Genomic DNA, 16,028 nt, shown 5'->3' on the forward strand with positions numbered 1-16,028 from the left:
ATTTGACTTCTTTTTTTTTTTTTGCGTCAGAGTCTCGCTCTGTCGCCCAGGTTGGAGGGCAGTGGTGTGATCTCAGCTCACTGCAAGCTCCACCTCCCGAGTTCATGCCATTTTCCTGCCTCAGCCTCCTGAGTAGCTGTGACTACAGGTGCCCACCACCATGCCCGGCGAATTTTTTGTATTTTTAGTAGAGACAGGGTTTCACCGTGTTAGCCAGGAGGGTCTAGATCTCCTGACCTCATGATCCACCCACCCTGGCCTCCCAAAGTCCTGGGATTACAGGTGTGAGCCACTGCACCCGGTCTGTTTGACTTCTTAAATCTTACCTTTCTCCCAAGACACACTATCTATCGATGCTATTCTAAAATTATTTTTGTCTATCTTTAGTTAATTATCTTTTCTAATTAAAAAATTAGGGCTGGGCGCAGTGGCTCACACTTGCAATCCCAGCACTTTGGGAGGCCGAGGTGTGCAGATCACGAGGTCAGGAGTTCGAAACCAGGCTGAGCAACATGGTGAAACCCCATCTCTACTTAAAATACAAAAAAATAGCCGGGTGTGGTGGTAGGCACCTGAAGTCCCAGCTACTGAGGCAGGAGAATCGCTTAAACCTGGGAAGTGGAGGTTGCAGTGAGCCAAGATGGCACCACTGCACCCCAGCCTGGGTGACAGAACGAGACTCCGTCTCAGAAAAAAAAATATATAGGCCGGGCGTGGTGGCTCAAGCCTGTAATCCCAGCACTTTCGGAGGCCGAGGCGGGCGGATCACAAGGTCAGGAGATGGAGACCATCCTGGCTAACATGGTGAAACCCCGTCTCTACTAAAAAAATACAAAAAACTAGCCGGGCGAGGTGGCGGGCGCCTGTAGTCCCAGCTACTCAGGAGGCTGAGGCAGGAGAATGGCGTAAACCCGGGAGGCGGAGCTTGCAGTGAGCTGAGAAGCTGAGATCCGGCCACTGCACTCCAGCCTGGGCGACAGAGCGAGACTCTGTCTCAAAAAAAAAAAAAAAAAAAAAAAAAAAAAAAAAAATATATATATATATATATATATATATATAAATAGGCCAGGCACAGCGGCTGATGCCAAGGCAGGAGGACCACTTTAGGCCAGGAGTTCAAGTCTGCAGTGAGCCACGACTGTGACACTGCACTCCAGCCTGGACCACACAGTGAGACCCTGTCTCAAAAATAATTAACTAATTAATTAATGCTTACTATGGAAAAGTCAGCAGGTGAAGAATTGCAAGGGGGAACTTAAAAGAAAGGACAAGTCTGGGCTCAGTGGCTCACGCCTGTGATCCTGACACTTTGGAAGGCAGAGGTGGGCAGATCATGAGATCAGGAGTTCGTGACCAGCCTGGCCAACATGGTGAAACCCTGTCTCTACTAAAAATACAAAAATTAGCTGAGTGTGGTGACGTGCGCCTGTAATTCCAGCTACTCAGGAGGCTGAGACAGGAGAATCGCTTAAACCTAGGAGGCAGAGGTTGCAGTGAGCTGAGATTGTGCCATTGCACTCCAGCCTGGGCAACAGAGCAAGACTCCGTCCCAAAAAAATTTTTTTAAAAAAAGAAAGGACAAATCCTTTGTCACCTACCGTGCAGAGATGATGACTATCATGTCTTCCATCATGATGACTTTGAGTGTGCAACTCAAAGTAGCACACACCACTCCCTGGCACACTGGATCCCCCTCAGCTTCCTTCATTGCTCTTGTTTTATAACCTATCCTGCAGTACTACATAGCCCCACCAGTGTCCCCAGAACTCACCTGGTTGTTCGTTCCTGCCAATCCTATAACCCATCCATCCATTCTACCACCATAAGATGCTGAGCTCCCTCCAAAAATAAGCAACCTATCCAAGTTCCCAAATTCAGTGACAGTATTTCCAACATCACCCCTACTTCCTTCTCTTCCAAATATACACCATTATACTCCATACCTGCATTCTACTTAAGGTTTTGGGTCACTAAGGAAGAAGGAAGTTCTTACCCCTTAATTTGTAATCACAGAACATCAACTGGATCTTCAACGGCCTCTTCGTTTCAGTTCCCAGAGGCTGACCACATTTACCAATTAAGTTACTACACTTTAGTTGGTTCTTATCTTGCCAGACTCTAGGCTTTTTTTTTTTTTTTTTTTTTTTTTTGGCTTTGGTTAGAAATTTAAAATATAAACAGCATCACTTAGTGAAATGCTATTTAGAAGCTTCATTGAGATGGTAAAAAATTTTTCCCACGATGAATTTTAACTTTTTTTTTTTTTTTTTAAGACAGGGTCTGGCTCTGTCACCCAGGTTGGAGTGCAGTGACTGGATCATGGCTCACTGCAGCCTCAACCTCCTGGGCTCAAGCAATTCTCCTGTCTCAGCCTACCAAGTAGCTGGGATTACAGGCACTTGCCACCACACTGAACTAATTTTTGTATTTTTTGTAGAGACAGGGTTTCGCTGTGTTGTCCAGGCTGGTCTCAAACTCCTGACCTCAAGTATCCACCTGCCTTGCCCTCCCAAAGTGCTGGGACTACAGATGCCTGCCACCACGCCTGGCTACTTTTTGTATTTTTAGTAGAGACGGGGTTTCACTGTGTTAGTCAGGATGGTCTCGATCTCCTGACCTCGTGATCCATCCGCCTCGGCCTCCCAAAGTGCTGGGATTACAGGCGCGAGCTGCTGCGCCCAGCCGCTGCTCTAGAATGTAATAGGTTCAAATACCCATTGACCAAAAAATTAACAGTGGTGTTTTCTGGACAGTAGGATCACAAATGTTTCTTCTTCATCTTTTCCAGACAACTCTAAATTTTCTAGAAAAACTTATGTATCATATTAATAATCAAGAAAAAAGGCTCAATAAAAATATTTTGGTTGTTTACAAAAGTTTTACTTTAGGCTGGGTGCGGTGGCTTACACCTATAATCCCAGCACTTTGGGAGGCCAAGGCGGGTGGATCACCTGAGGTCAGGAGTTCAAGATCAGCCTGACCAACATGGTGAAACCCTGTCTCTACTGAAAACACACACACACACACACACACACACACACACACACAATTATCCAGGCATGGTGGTGCAAACCTGTAATCCCAGCTACTTGGGAGGCTGAGGCAGGAGAATCATTTGAACCCGGGAGGCAGAGGTTGCAGTGAGCCTAGATCGTGCCACCGCACTCCAGCCTGGGCAACAGAGGAAGACTCCTTCTCAAAAAAAAAAAAAAAAAACAAGAGTTTAACTTTAAAAATCTGTTAATGGAGGATATACTTTAGATAACCTCCTTTGGAATACAATGAGTCTAAAGAAATTGGGTCGAAGATTAGCACTCAGGACTGCCTGAAAACTCAAGACAATATAGTTAGGAATATTACAGGTTGAATGAGAGTAATACAGTAATCATGAAGGTTGAATGGCCAGAACATTTGTGGGTTAAGTAGATAATCCAAGTGTCACCACAAACGATTATTTCCACGTCAGGTGTGGTGGCTTATGTCTGTAACCCAGCAGTTTGGGAGGTCGAGGTGGGAAGATTGCTTGAGTCCAGGAGTTTGAGACCAGCCTGAACAACATGGTAAAACATACCACCTTTACAAAAAAATACAAATATTAGCCAGGCATGGTGGTATGTTCCTGTAGTCCCAGCTACACAGAAGGCTGAGGTGAGAGGACCATCTGAGCCAGGGAAGTCTAGGCTGCAGTGAGCCATGATCACGCCACTGCACTCCAGCCTGGGTGACAGAGTGAGACCTTGTCTCAAAAAATAGTATTTCTGGCAGGGTGTGGTGGCTCACGCCTGTAATCCCAGCACTTTAGGAGGCCAAGGGGGGTGGATCACTTGAGCTCAGGAATTCAAGACCGGCCTGGGCATCATGGCAAGACCGTGTCTCTAATCATAAATAAATAATAAAAATAGGCCGGGCATAGTGGCTCACGCTTGTAATCCTAGCACTTTGGGAGGCTGAGGCAGGTGGATCACCTGAGGTCGGGAGTTCAAGACCAGCCTGGCCGACATGGTGAAACCCCATCTCTATTAAAATATACAAAAAATTACCCAGGTGCAGTGGCGCACACCTGTAATTCCAGCTACTCAGGAGGCTGAGGCGGGAGAATCGCTTGAACCTAGGAGGCAGAGGTTGCAGTGAGCCAAGATAGCGCCACTGCATTCTATCCTGGGCTATAGAGCGAGACTTCATCTCAAAAAAAAATAAATAAATAAAAATAAATAAATAATGAAAATAGAAATAAATTAGCCATATATGGTGGTGCGTGCTTATAGTCCCAGTTACTTGGGAGGCTGAGGTGGGAAGATCACTTGAGCCTGGGAGGTCGAGGCTGCAGTCAGCTGTGATTGTGCCACTGCACTCCAGCCTAGGCGACAGAGACTGTCTCACAAAAAAAAAAAAAAAAAAAAAAAAAAGAATAGTGTTTTTTTTTCAGATTTTAGAGCATCCATGGTGGTAATAATAGTCTTAGCTTATGGAGGTGAAAGTGAGGTCCCTTTCACTTTTCCCAAGAACTTGGAAATAGGGATATGAGACCTCCTTCAAGAAAGCTCTGGAGGGAAGATGTGCAGATTCACTGGAACGTAACTGAATGGAGGGAGGGAAAGGTGAAGAGAAGAGACTCTGGTCTCAAAGTTAAGTCACCCTTCCCAAGGTACATCCCACCTCAAAGACCAGCTGTCTCCTTGAATAAGGTCAAAGGGCACTTCCCTAGGGAGAAGGGGGTAGTCTCTCCTTCTGGATGGGTGGGAATGGATGGGCAGGACAAATTTGCAAATTTTCTCTTTCACAGGACTCCCAACGTAGTTTTCAGATACAGACTAATTCATCTAGAAAAATATGGACCCAACCAGGCACGGTGGCACACACCTGTAATCCCAGCACTTTGGGAGGCCAAGGCAGGTGGATTGCTTGAGGTCAGGAGTTCAAGACCAGCCTGACCAACATGGTGAAACCCTGTCTCTACTGAAAATACAAAAATTAGCCGGGCATGGTGGCAGATGCCTGTAATCCCAGCTACTCAGGAGGCTGAGACAGGAGAATTGCTTGAACTGGGAAGGCAGAGGTTGCAGTGAGCCGAGACTGGACATGGCACTCCAGCCTGGGCATCAGAGTGAGACTCTGTCTCAGGAAAAAAAAAAAAGAAAAAAAAAAAATGTATATATACACACACACACATATATATATATATGGCCCCAAGGTGCCCAGCATTTTGAAGTCTGCTCTTGCTCACATAGCTGCTGCCATGGTTAATAAGGTTCCCATTCGGATAAAGTGTTAGGATAAAGGCCGGGACCCTAAAGACTCCATTGAGGGCCATCCTACCAATGCTGGCTTTTAAGCAAGGTCACTCCTCAGAGTTTCCAGACAGAACCCAAAAACATGTTCTGCTTCCTGTCCTAATCTCTACCTCAACTACCTTAGTCTCAGCTGATACTCAATGAAGATATTCTCCCCAATATTCACATCTTTTTTATTTGTTATGTTAATTGACAAATAAAAATTGTATATATTTATTGTGTACAACATAATGTTCTGGAATACATTGTGAATCCCTAAATTGAACTAATTAGCATGCATTACTTCACATACTTAGTGTTTTCTGTGGTGAGAACACTTAAAATCTACTCTCAGTGATTCTCAAGAATACAATACATTGGGCCGGGGGCAGGGGCTCACGCCTGTAATCCCAGCACTTTGGGAGGCCAAGGCAGGTGGATCACTTGAGGTCAGAAGTTCGAGACCAGCCTGGCCAACATGGTGAAACCCCGGCTCTACTAAAAATACAAAAATTAGCTGGGTGTGGTGGTGCGCTCCTGTAATCCCAGCTACTCAGGAGGTTGAGGCAGAAGAATCACTTGAACCCCGGAGACGGAGGTTGCAGTGAGCTGAAATTGCGTCACTGCACTCCAGTCTAGGAGACAGAGTGAGATTCCATGTCAACAACAACAACCAAAAGAATACATACAATGTTATTAAGTATAGTCAAGGCTGGGCATGGTGGTACATGTATGTAGTCTCAGCTACTGGGGAGGCTGAGGCTAGAGGATCGATTGAGCCCAGGAGTTTGAGACTGCAGTGAGCTGTGATCGTGCCATTACACTCTAGCCACTGTCTAAAAAAAAAAAAAAAAAAAAAAAAAAAAAAAAAAAAAAAAATTAACTATAGCCATCATGTTGTACAATAGATCTTTTGAACTTATTCCTCTTAACTGAAATTTTGTCCAACATTTGCATTTGCATCTTAATAGAGGATAATAATCATTGAAAGACTGATGATCTTCTTAGTATTTCATCCTCAAGTCAGGTTGAGATAAGGGGTGTGGTTAGTAGAGAGGGAGGAAAAGACCGTTGGGGCAAGCAAGAGTTTGCTCAATGTATCTCAGTTCAAAACCACAGTCTTGGAATGTGGGGCTTGCATTGGGATCCTCCTTGTTCTTTTTTTTTTTTTTTGAGATGGAGTCTCATTCTGTCACCCAAGCTATAGTGCAATGGCATGATCTCAGCTCCCAGCAGCCTCTGCCGCCTGGGCTCAAGCAATCCTCCCATCTCAGTCTCCTGAGTAACTGAGACCACAGGCGAGTGCCACAACACCCAGCTGATTTTTTGTATTTTTGGTAGAGACAGGGTTTCTCCATGTTGCCCAGACTGGTCTTGAACTCCTGACCTCAAGTGATTTGCCTGCCTCGGCCTCCCAAAGTGCTGGGATTATAGGTGTGAGCCATGGCACATGGCCAGGGATCCTCCTGGTTCTGTGTGACTAGAAGACCCCCCATCTCAGAGGCCTGTCATCATAGTGTGATTAGGGGGAGTCTGTGCCCAGCCTGATTCGCCCACCCAAGCTTACTGCCAAGAGACATCCTCTTGTTCCTTAGAACTGCACTGTCCTACATGGTAGCCCCATGTGGTTGTTAAAAACTTGACATGCCGCTGGCCCAAACTGAGATATGCTGTATTTGTGAAATATACATTGGATTCGATATAGTAAGGAAACAAGCATGTAAAGTCTCATTAATAATTTTTATATTGATTACGCATTGAAAAAATAATATTTTGGATATACTGGATTAAGACATATTATTAAAAAATTAATTTCACCTGTCTTCTTTTACTTTTTAAAATATAGCTACTAAAAACTTGAAATTATGTTTGTGGTTTGCATTATATTCTGTTGGACAGTGTTGGCTTAGAAAATGGTAACTTTTGTCATTCACTCTTTCTTCTTCTGCCACCAAGCTGATAGTAAGCCCAATCAGTGAATCTTTCGTTTCAAATATTGTATTTTGAATTATAAATGTTCTATCTGGTTCTTTTTAAATATATGTTTTTTGACTGGGTATCGTGGCTCATGCCTGTAATCCCAGCACTTTGGGAAGCCGAGGTGGGTGGATCACTTGAGGTCAGGAGTTCAAGACCAGCCTCGCCAACATGGTGAAACCCCATCTCTACTAAAAATACAAAAATTAGCTAGGCATGATGGCACACACCTGTAATCCCACCTACTCAAGGAGGCTGAGGCAGGAGAATTGCTTGAACCTGGGAGGCAGAGGTTGCAGTGAGCCGAGATCACGCCATTGCACTCCAGCCTGGATGACAGAGTGAGGTTCTCTCTCTCTCTCTCTCTCTCTCTCTCTCTCTCTCTCTCTCTATATATATATATATATATATATATATATATATATAAAATATATGTATTCCAAAAAGAAAATGGTAACTTTTTTAAAATTAAGGAAATTTCTTTTTTTTTGAGATGGGATCTTGCTTTGTTACCCAGACTGGAATGCAGTGATGCCAATCATAGCTCATGCAGCCTTGAACTCCTGGACTCAAGTGATCCTCCAGCCTCAGTCCTGGCCTCAAGCGATCCTCCTACCTCAGCCTCCTGAATAGTTGGGACTACAGGCACACATCACTACACCCAGCAAATTTTTCTTTTTTTCGCAAAGACAAGGTCTCGCCATGTTGCCCAGGCTGGTCTTGAACTCCTGAGCTCAAGCGATCCTCCTGCCTCAGCCTCCCAAAGTGCTGGGATTACAGGTGTGAACCACCACACCCAGCCAAAATTAAAGAAAATCTTGGTTAGAAAGAAGAGAGATTCATGACCTGAAAGTGTATCTGCACCAAAAAGTATCCCATAAATAGACAGTCCTCAATGAAAAACACTCAGACATCATTTGGAAGAACCCATATAACCCAAAGATAAAGCACCACTCGTGGGTTTCACTACGATATTCCAGGTACCGCGCTGAGGACTTTATGTGTATTAATTCATGTGATCACCATAACTGCCCTGGGAAATAGGCATCTTTTTTATACCTACAATACAAATGAGAAAATTGAGACACAGAAAGGTTCGAATACAGGGATTTGACTTCTGGCAATCTGACTTCAGATCCTGACTCTTACTTGTTCTGACATTCCTGTGAGCACTCCTTTGTTGGATGTAGCTTTCTAGGAGGATTTTCTTTATCAGTCCAGTTTCCCCAGCAAGCCCATCCCACCTCTGCCCTGGCACTTAAAAAACAAACACTCCTGTCTGTCGTGAGCAGGGAAAGCCCTTCCTGAAATCACAGGCCCTAAATCCCAGAGTATGGGCAGAACCCCGTATCTGCCAACGCGATGCTCTCAAATCCCTCCTTTTAGCAACTTAGTAGATTATGAGAACATGACTTTGTATTTCTGGCCCCAGCAGCCTAAAGGCTAGAACACTCTGCCGGATTTTATTATTTCCTAAGTTGTCAAAGACCGTTTTTTTCACAATTTGCCTAACACTTTCCAAACCTTCCCAACAGACAGACAGTTGGTTGCTTGCAAATGTTCTGAACCTCAGCTAAGGAACTACTGCCAGGGAGCAGCTGAGAGGGTCCCCCACCCCCACCCACCACCCCAACCCTCACCCACCACCCCATCCCCACCCGCCATCCCAGCACAGCAACTGAGAGGGTCCCCCCACCCCCCACCCACCACCACAACCCTCCACCCACCACCCCAGCACAGCAGCTGAGAGGGTCCCCCCACCCCCACCCACCATCCCTGCACAGTAGCTGAGAGGGTCCCCCCAACCCTCCACCACCACCCCACCCCCCACCTCCCACCCAGCACAGCAGTTGAGAGGGTCCCCCCAACTCCCCACCCCCGCCACCACCCCAGCATAGTTCTAGTTCCCACAAAGTGAAGATGGTTAAATGGTGGCAAAAGGAAAACTTGTGCCTCTTTTTTTTTTTTTTTTGAGACAGGGTCTCACTCTATTGCCTAGGCTGGAATGCAGTGGCATGATCACAGCTCACTGCAGCCTCAATCTCCCAGGCCCAAGTGATCCTCCACCTCAGCCTCCCAAGTAACTGGGACTATAGGCACGCATCATCACACCCAGCTTATTTATTTATTTATTTATTTATTTATTTATTTATTTATTTATTTTAGAGACAGGGTCCCACTATGCTGCCCAGGCTGATCTTGAACACCTGAGTTCAAGTGATCCACCCTCCTCCGCCTCCCAAAGTGCTGGGATTACACGTGTCAGCACCCCGCCCAGCCTCACTTCATCTTTCTTTCCTGCCTTTCTTTTCCTCGGAAACCACATAAATCAGATGGTTTTGCTTTTGACTTTTAAAAGTCTCAATCATAAGAATAATTAACTTATTCACCCTGGCAAGATGCTGCAGTTTCCATCTTATTTATAACAGTGCTATTATTACAAGGCGCACTCAGGGGCCTGCAAGCACCCAGTTTTCAGCTGTTTCCTTTTATAGACGAGGCCATTGAGGCCCATAGAGTATGTGGCTTACTCAAGGCCGTGTACTAGTTATGAAAGAGCCTGGATCAGAGCTATTTCCACCACCACATTGGTCTGATTTCCATTAGCCTAAGGGTTTGGGCAGAGGGTGGTCCCGGGGTTGGGTAAATGACCCCACCCTCAGAGCAACCACAATGCAATTAGCATAGGCATGAAACCCTCCTTCTTCCCTTCCCTTGGCCCTTTCTCAAACTCCTTATCTCTTGGGTGACCCCTTCCTGATGTTTGTGTTGGATTTTGTTTCCTTTAGGCTGTAGCTATGCCCTCCAACTGAAATGCTCCACTCTCAGATACTTACATGGTTAAATCCCTCAGCTTCCAAAAGCTGAAATCTCACCTTCTTAAGGAGGCCAACCCTGGTGCCCCACCTAATCCTGCAACCTCCCCCCACACCCTACAGTATGCCATAGCCCCCTTCCTCTCCTTTATTTATTTATTTATTTGTTTATTTTTATTTATTTTTAGAGACAGGGTCTTACTCTGTCATCCAGGCTGGAGTGCAGTGGCACGATCTCAGCTCACTGCAGCCTTGACCTCCCAGACTCAAGCGATTCTCCCATCTCAGCCTCCCGAGTAGCTGTGACTAGAGGCATGTGCCACCACACCCAGCTAATTTTTTTTAATCTTTTGTAGAGGTGGGGTCTCACTATGTTGCCCAGGGTGGTCTCAAACTCCTAGCCTCAATTGAGCCTCCTGCCTCAGCCTCCCAAAATGTTGGGATTACAGATGTGAGCCACCATGCCTGGCTTCCTTTCCTTTTTTTTTTTTTCTTTTTTTCCTGAGATGGAGTCTCGCTTTGTTGCCTAGACTGAATTGCAGTGGCGCCATCTCGGCTCACTGCAATCTCCGCCTCCCGGGTTCAAGTGATTCTTCTGCCTCAGCTTCCCGAGTAGCTGAGACTACAGGTGCCTGCTACCACACCTGGCTATATTTTGTATTTTTTAATAGAGATGGGGTTTCGCCATATTGGCCAGGCTAGTCTCAAACTCCTGACCTCAGGTGATCTGCCCACCTCAGCTTCCCAAAGTGCTGGAATTACAGGTGTGAGCCACTGTGCCCAGCCCAGAGCTGTTCTTGATACTCACAAGCTCAGACTGTGAGAACCTCAAGGCCAGGATCAAGAATGGAGTCCCTGCCATACCCTCGCAGTGCCGGGCACTTAGGCCCTCGGGTTCAAAGTCAGCTCCAACCTGTATGAAAATGTCAGGGGAGGGAAAATTAAGGCTAACATTTTCCACGTGCACCCCCCCACCAACTTATTTACACCTTCATTTCTTTTTTAAGTGTTCTGGAATATAAAAATAACAAAGTAAGCTAAAACAAAATTCTGAGCAGAGATGGAGGACCCCGAGCCACGTGGCTTGCTTTGGACCCTGTGTGCACCCTCAGCGCCACCCTCACGGCCCAGTACATACCCAGTGGAAGGGGAGAGGCTGGAGAACTCTGGGCACTTTTGTCAGGGCTGCGAACAGGAAACTCGCCCAGTGGAAAGGAGCCAGGTCCTCTGGCTTTGGAGAAGAATGGGCTCAGAGAGATGTGAGACACCGGGAAAAGTGTTTTCAAGCATGCGAGAGAACGTGCTGATCGGCACTTTTCCATCTCCACAGGCGATGGAGCAAGAAAAAATAGTTCTATTTTTTAATACAAGAGAGTTCAGTGAGATTCAGAAAGGATGCCTTATTTAGAAGGAGGTTAAACACCAGCAGAATATAACCAGGAGGAATTTGAAATCTCCAATTTTGCAGTAAAGTATCTTTCGACTGAAGAAAAAAAAAAAAGAACAAACAACATTCGTAGAACAAAGACCATGCTTCTTTTTGCAATTCCCATGGATTCTTATTTACTTATTTATTTATTTAAATTTAGGACACGCCAAGACCTTTGAGTATCCAACAGATTCTAAACATTAGAGTTACGATGGCAATAAAATGATGTGGTTGGGAGCTGGTGCTTAGAGTCACACTACTTGGGTTCAAACTTAACACTTTCTAACTGGGATCTCAGGCAAGTTGTTTAACCTCCTTGCACCTCAGATTTTCTGTCTTTTAAATGGGGATGATAGGCCAGGCACGGTGGCTCATGCCTGTAATCTCAATACTTTGGGAGTCTGAGGTGGGGAGAATCGCTTGAGCTCAGGAGTTAGAGACCAGCCTGGGCAACACAGCTAGACTCCATCTCTATTTTTGAAAGAAATAGAGATCATAATTGCACCATCCTCATAGGAACACAGTGAGGATCAAACAAGCCCATCTGTGTGAAGACCTGGAGCGTGGTAATTAAGAACAATGCCAGCCACACAGTACCCAGCTCACCATCAGGGTGTGGTAAAGTTAGAAGTTCTGGAAGGCATACATCATTTCCCAGAGGGGAAGGGCTGGAATAGGGACCAAAAGGGCAATCCTTCATTTAGACAGAAGCTGCAGGAGACACACTAGATCTGGAACCGAAGGGTAGGGAGTTTGCGGGTACAATAGACAATTGGGAAGTTGGGAAGGAAAAACAACAGAAGCAAAACCTTCCTGAGAAATCGTAAACCCACTTTCTTTGGTCTTCTTTAAAGAGGTGAGGAGGGGCTTACTACATGTCAGGCAGGGTGGATGTGAGAGCTTACCTGGTTCTCCACAGCTCTGCCAGACTGGCCTTCTGGGTCCCACCAGGGAGAAGGGCTCAAACCTGGCAGAAAAAGGGAAGGAGCTGGCCGGGCACAGTGGCTCACGCCTGTTATTGGGAAGCCGAGACCGGAGGATTGCTTGAGGCCAGGCGTTCAAGACCAGCCTGGGTAACATAGGGAGGGAGACCCTGTCTCTATTTTAAAAATAAAGTGGAGTAGGGGCTGGGTGTGGTGGCTCATGCCTGTAATCCCAGCACTTTAGGAGGTCGAGGCAGGTGGATCACAAGGTCAGGAGATCGAGACCATCCTGGCTAACATGGTGAAACCCCATCTCTAATAAAAATACAAAAAATTAGCTGGGCGTGGTGGTGGGCACCTGTAGTCTCAGCTACTCGGGAGGCTGAGGCAGGAGAATGGCGTGAACCCGGGAGGTGGAGCTTGCAGTGAGCTGAGATAAGGCCACTGCACTCAGCCTGGACAACAGAGTGAGACTCCGTCTCAAAAAACAAAAACAAAACAAACAAAAAAATTAAAGTGGGGTAGGGAGGCAGAACAGACCCCAGGTTTCTTTATGTTGACCAGGCCAGGTGGGATTATAATGATAATAATCACATGTAAAATATGAACAGGTACTGAGGTAAGCACTTCGCATGTACAGTAATAACTGTTCAATCCTCTCCACGGTCCTTTGAAGATTGTATTCCTGAGGAAGCTGAGGATATAATTTGATCAGTGGAAGGTGAGTGCTGGGGCAGAAACGCAGGGGTCCTGTCCAATTCAGGGCAGGCTTCCAGCACTCAAGCTGAGGTGGACTCCAGCAGGGCTGACCCCATAGCAGACAGAGTCCAGACCCCATCAACCCTGTCACCACCAGTTCGTGAAACACAAATTTGGTGGTGTCTTGACCCTCCAAAACCTCCAAAGACAGACATCTAAGCATGCACAATTTCTTCCTCGCGGAAATGTCCATTTAAGACCTCTTAATCCTGGCCACAAATCTCATTGGAAGGGGCTTCTCGGATAGAGTCCTTCAACAGCATCTCTTATTCTGCAATGTGCATGTAAAGCAGAGACAGGGAAAGCCCCACAGTGGGTGTGTGAGACAAGACCCCATAGATGTCCAAGTCCAGAGATAAGTGGGCCCTCAAGACACCTGACCGCTTGCCTCAGTCTGCTAGAGAGGATAATCATTGCCTCAGGTTAGCCACACAGGAAGAGGTCAGGGTCACCGCTGATTGCCCTTCCTAGGCAGGGGAGACAGGAAGCAAGCAAGGCCCCTCACTGCCTGGACCCAATGTCCCCTGGATGTCCCAACCCTTTTGCTACCCTTGGCCATCTCTGACTGGTCCTGTGCGAGGACACCAGCATGTAACCTCCAGCAGGCCAGGGCTGTCAGATCTCCAGGGTAACTGCATGTGCCTGGCACACAGCAGGCTCTTTTTGTGGCTCAGACGCAGATGGCTCCTGACTGACTGCATGCAGCAGGGCGGCGAAGAGCAGCCTGACATCTGACATCTGCCAGCTGAATGCCTCGGAGAGCCTGTTCAACCTCCCTGTACTCCACTTTCCACATCTGTTAAAACGGAGATTCCACAAGCATGTAATGAGGATCAAGTGAGTTGAAACAGGAATCCTTTGTAGTGTCTTGGCCTGCAGCACTCAATGGTACTAGCTGTTAATCAGCATAACTATATTTAGCTGCATGACACTGGGCAAGTCGCTTATCTCTGAGCCTCCATTTTTGTTCCTATAAAGTAGGGATATTTCTACCTCACATGGTTGTTGGGAAAATTGAAAAAGAATATCATGTGGGTCGTGCATAGTGGCTCATCCCAACACTTTGAAAGGCCGAGGTGGGCGGATCACCTGAGGTCAAGAGATCGAGGCCAGCCTAGTCAACGTGGTGAAATCCCGTCTCTACTAAAAATATAAAAATTAGCCGGGCCTGGTGGCACACGCCTATAGTCCCAGCTACGTGGGAGGCTGAGACTGGAGAATCACTTGAACCTGGGTAGCGGAGGTTGCACTGAGCCAAGATTGTGCCACTGTACTCCAATCTGGGCGACAGTGAGACTCTGTCTCAAAAAAAAAAGGAGAAAAAAAGAAAGAGAGTATCACGTGTAGAGGGCTTGGTGCCCTGTGTGGGAAATGATGGGTAAGAAGCCAACCGTTGTCTGTATTGCATTCCATTCTCTCAGGGTCTTGCAAGTTGAGCAACCAGCTAGCAGTGTATAAAAGACAGAATTTGGTCTGAGCCTTCCTGGCTAGGGGCACATCATGAATAGCTCCCAGACACAATGTCTTCCAGCCCGACACGGTGGTTCATTTTCGCCAAAGTGGAGTCACCACCTTGCAGCTCTTTTTCCCTTAAAGAAATGGCTCAGAATGGCCCCCTTTCTAGATCTGTACCTGAGCAGGGATCTTCAAAACTCTGCTCTCAAAGAGTGACTAACAGGGAATTCAGACACAGAGGTGGTTGGTGAGGGAATATTTGGAGCAAGACCTTTACCAGTCAGCAAATATCAAACCAAGCCAAAAAACATCCCACTTGCTCCTCCCTGCCAAGCCAAGTCCACCCATGTCCTGACAAAGGCGCTGGTGAGGCTGGCCTAGTTGTGGACCCAGGCACTGGGACCCCAGGAAGGGAGAGATGGCAGCAAATACCTTGCTGCTCAGCTGCACAGATGCCTGCATTGGGAGCAAGAGGGAGGCCAACCTGTAGTGACGGATTCTGGGTCCTGGGTCACAAGGAGACATGAGTTAGGCAGCCGCTTCTCCCGGAGAGCAAGGCTTCATCACCTTCTTTGGACTCTGGGCTGAGAATGAGGTCCCACATCTAACAAGGGGTATTTCCTCCTCTTTTGTGACTTTATTTACATGCGGAAAAGGTTAGGAGTTTAAATAAACAGATAAATAAGTAATTGATTATACATTTACTAAATCACTTTAATTGAAGAAAACCAACTTACATGCAATCAAGATGAGAGTTGACAAAACTTATTTTCCTCTGGATGGTGGTTTTCAGGTCAGATATGACTTCTTTTCCCAAGAAGTCTTCTCTTCCAATCAAAATGCCTCTGGAGGCCTGGCAAGGTGGCTCATGCCTATAATCCCAGTACTTTGGGATACCAAGGTGGAAGGATTGCTTAAGCCCAGGAGTTCAAGATCAGCCTGGGCAACATGGAGAGACTCCGTCACTACAAAAATCTTTAAAAATTAGCTGGGTGTGGTGGTGCACACCCGTAGTCCCAGCTTCTTGGGAAGATGAGGTGGAAGGATTGCTTGAGCCCAGGAGGTTGAGGCTGCAGTGAGTCATGTTCATGCCACTGCACTACAGCCTGAGCAATGACAGAAACCTTGTCCCCCTAAGCACTTCTCAAGTACAGTAATAATCGTTTGTGCCCCCTCACCAAAAAGAATGCCTCTGGGTACCTCCAAAAAGAGGTAACCATTTGGCATAATCTGTCCACTGAACCACTAATTCAATGAGTATTTACTGAGCACCTACTATGTGCTAGGTGTGGCCCTACTAGGTATGAGGCCAGGGGGAGATGCATGAAAAAAATGAACCCAGTCCTCAAGTAGTTTCATCTAGCCAGGACACCACAGGACTTCTGCTACTCAAGCCCTG

General features: G+C 46.5%; 1 long non-coding RNA gene across 1 annotated transcript; it reads right to left on the minus strand.

The window, feature by feature from the left end:
* Positions 1 to 11,559: 11,559 nt before the first annotated feature.
* Positions 11,560 to 15,575, minus strand: LOC115900465. Its single transcript, XR_004060145.1, has 3 exons — positions 15,367 to 15,575; positions 15,114 to 15,264; positions 11,560 to 12,459 (listed from the first exon to the last, which is right to left on the minus strand). It is a non-coding gene; the product is annotated as an uncharacterized LOC115900465 (long non-coding RNA).
* Between the last annotated feature and the right edge of the window lie 453 nt (positions 15,576 to 16,028).

Source organism: Rhinopithecus roxellana, chromosome 11 (assembly GCF_007565055.1).
Source record: "Rhinopithecus roxellana isolate Shanxi Qingling chromosome 11, ASM756505v1, whole genome shotgun sequence".
Classification (NCBI taxonomy): Eukaryota; Metazoa; Chordata; class Mammalia; order Primates; family Cercopithecidae; genus Rhinopithecus; species Rhinopithecus roxellana.